The 3,512-nt window shown below is 42.3% G+C and overlaps 1 protein-coding gene and 1 pseudogene across 5 annotated transcripts in view; one reads left to right on the forward strand and one right to left on the reverse strand.

Moving 5' to 3' along the window:
- Positions 1-3,512, reverse strand: part of RSU1 (Ras suppressor protein 1) — an 88,113-nt gene that overhangs the window by 52,016 nt on the left and 32,585 nt on the right. The window lies entirely within an intron of this gene.
- LOC111742564 lies at positions 713-831 on the forward strand (annotated as a pseudogene).

Raw genomic sequence — 3,512 nt, forward strand, 5'->3', positions numbered from 1 at the left:
GACTTCTTCCAGAAGGACAGGTCTCTGTCCCATCGGTTAGTTACAAAAGGCATGGCTACCAGCAGGCGCGGCACAGTTGAAGTGTATTTACAAGATCGATGTCACGCTCAAGTACATACTCCCCCACTAACTGGCAACAGCTAGTCGCCTCCCCCAACAGAAGAACCTCAATAAACTATTGTTGTAGCACTTTGTTCTGGGATGTAAAATTAATTCCATAACGAACAGCTTCTTTTTAAAAGCCTTTTAGGAGTTTATCTACACAGTAATACAGAGCAGGGTCCGCTCTGGGGCTGCGCTGTCCAACACGCAGCCACTGGTTACATGTGGCGATTTAAGTTTAAATCTAGACTGGGAATGTAAACTGGTGCAGCCACTACGAAAAACAGTATGGCAGGTCCTCAAAGTATTAAAAAGAGAACTACCATACAATCCAGAAAATCCACGTCTGGGTATTTATCCAAACAGCCTAAGTGTTCATTGACAGATGGATTTTTTTAAAAAAATGTGATATGTATGACAAAAAAGGAAAAAGAATAAGTAAATTTAGATTAGTTTAAATTAAATAATATTAATAATTCAGTTGCCACATTTCAAGAGCTTGATAGCTACATGTGACTAGTGGCTACTGTACTGAGCAGCATAGATATGAAACACTGTCATCATGCAGAAAGTTCCACCAGATAGTGCTGCTCTAAGGCAGTGTACATCAGTCTACGGCCATGCCGCCCTGAACACGCCCGATCCTGTCTGATCTTGGAAGCTAAGCAGGGTCAGGCCTGGTTAGTACTTGGATGGGAGACCACCTAGGAAGACCAGGTGCTGTAGGTGAAAAAAAATAATAATAATTTAATTAATTAATTAATTAAAGAGGTGTACATCAGAACCATCAGAGGGCTTGTTAAACCACTGACTAGGTATGGGGTTTGCGGTGAACTACAGAGTTTCTGATTCGGCAGGTTTGAGATGAGGCCTGAGAATCTGCATTTCCAACAAGTCCCCAGGGGACAATGAGGTTGTTGGTCTGGGGACCACGTTTTGGTTCAGAAAACTTTTAACTCATTGGTGACATCAAAACCATTAATTCAATATACATATCTTTTACTGCATACAATAAGGATGAATAGGATTATAATAATCAATCTTATCCAAACTAAGACTCCTCCGTCACTCTGATGTGCTACTACTGAACCTAGAGGTGGATGAAAAGCGAAACAAACAAATGAACAAAAGCACACCCTAGGTGGCCCATGTGCCCAACCCAGGGGCCAGACTTAAACCACTTCCAGAGGACTTCCGCTTCCCCACACAGACCTTTATGGTGAATCCGTATGGACAACATTCAAGGTGAAAGAAAAAAACACTGACTCCCCTAGACCATCGAATTAAGGCACTCAGCAGCAACTTCAACATGCCCCACCGTGGTCACATGGAGAGATGCCACTTGCTGTACTACTGGCCTTCGAAACACAGAGGCCTAAATGGAGAACACTGGGTGGCAGCGACAGCAGACAGCTCAGCTGGGTGCAGTGGATCCGGGGGCTTTTGGAGCAAAAGCATCTTGTGGCCCCTGAGGCAAAGAAACAAAACTGTGAAGAGTGACAGGCTCGGGAAGCAGCAGGCACCACGCAAAACATAAGGACGGGAGCGCGCCGGCATGCAGCCCACGGGAGGGCCAGTGGGGCAGGCATGGTCTCCAGAGCCATATGGTCAGCACCGGCAGCCGGGGCCTCCTCAGCTACAGAAGGGTGGTAACAGACCAGGCACCAGGTCACCACCCACGGCCGCCAAAAAGCCAGAAGCTGCTCAGAACACATGTAAGCTTCTGTCATAAGCACGGGCATGAAATCCGGAGGTGAACTCCATCCACCACCTCCAGCAAACTTCTGAGTAGTTAGAAGTACGCTATGCTCAACTGTTTCTGCAGAAGCACCCAGACTGTTTTTAGCTCTGCTGATTCCTGCAAAGGAGAGGTGCTGGGCTGGAGCATGAAAACGAGGGCACCCTGCCCACACGCCTCTTTGAAAACCCAAATTCATGGTTCAGCCATTGCCTCCTGTACAGGAAACCAAGGATGGACTTCGAACCACCCAAAGTGCAGGAAGGGGGAACATTATGGGAACTAAGCACTGAGGAGTACACGACCCAGTGGTGGGCTTGCTCCCTACACGGCAGTGGGTAAAACACTGCCATCTTGTGTCCATTTCCAGTGACACTGAAGCACCACAGACCCATGGACCGAACAAGGCCCAAGATACCAAGAGATAAGGCAAAGCAAAATACAGCGGACAGCACTGTTGCCCCAAATCTGACATATTTATTAAAAATAGGAGATTTTTTCTGTTGCCACATAACAAAAAAAAATGTCATCAGATTTTTTACATGCTTCCGCTGCTTTAAAAAAAATTATTTAAAATGCTTTAAAATTTTTCTTTAACTCCACCTCCAGGTTCCTCCCCAAACTGTAGAATATACTTCTCTTTAACAGAGAAGGTTAAAGTAAGAGAGAGATGGTAGAGGAAATCAAAATGAGGCCAGTTATTTAGACTCCTAAGTTATACCGCTACAACAAAACTACTGGAAAAATTACAAAAAAAAACCCATGAGAATACATGAAAATGAGTTGGATTATTAATTATACATATTATACATAAACTGGGGGGAGAAAGGCCATTTAAGAGGAAATGATGAACGCAAACACTGCTTTGCCCCAGTATTTGATGAATACGATACTGGCTAACAACCATCCGCCTTTGTCCCGAATGAGGCAAGGTGAAAAGAAGCCAAATTAATAGAAGCCATATGAAATGTGGCTTGGGACATTGTTGGCCAGAGTGAAAGGACAGTCCCTTTAATCCTTTGATATAATAGCTGGAAGACACCACACCACGGAGATGTCTAGACTAATTATATGGATGCCAATTCTTTCAGCCAATTAGGAATCATGGTTGTGAAAGTCATTTTAATAATTACATGTAAAGATGACTCTCTTCACTCTCACATACAAATGATTATGCCCTTCAAAATTTTCTATGCAAAAAGAAGTTCAATTGTACTTACAGTGATTAATGACTTCTGTTTTCTGACCAAAAAAACACACGGTAAATAATAAACTAATTATATCTTCGCATAAGAATTTGAAGTTCAAAAGTACATCGATGATAACTAACTGCAGATTTTTATGGGATTTCCTCTAAAGCAGCTCTTAAAACAGTGAATTACAGTAGTTATGGGTTATTTAAAAACATAAAGTTTATGAAACAGTAAAGAAAATTCTCATTTCAAAAGATCTGCATGGTCCTCAAGGTAAAAATAAGACAGTAAAATATCTAATTTATCCATCCAATAAGGGTCAGCACCCTCCAAATAGTATTAGCTTTGTTAATAACAATAATCATGCTTTCAGTTAATCAACAGTATGTACTAAGCATCCACACCTACAAGTACATACTTATTATATCCCACTATGCGACTTCCTAAGATTCTGCAGCTTAAGTAATTTTAACCAAAAA

This window comes from Pteropus vampyrus, unplaced genomic scaffold (assembly GCF_000151845.1).
Source record: "Pteropus vampyrus isolate Shadow unplaced genomic scaffold, Pvam_2.0 Scaffold96, whole genome shotgun sequence".
NCBI lineage: Eukaryota > Metazoa > Chordata > Mammalia > Chiroptera > Pteropodidae > Pteropus > Pteropus vampyrus.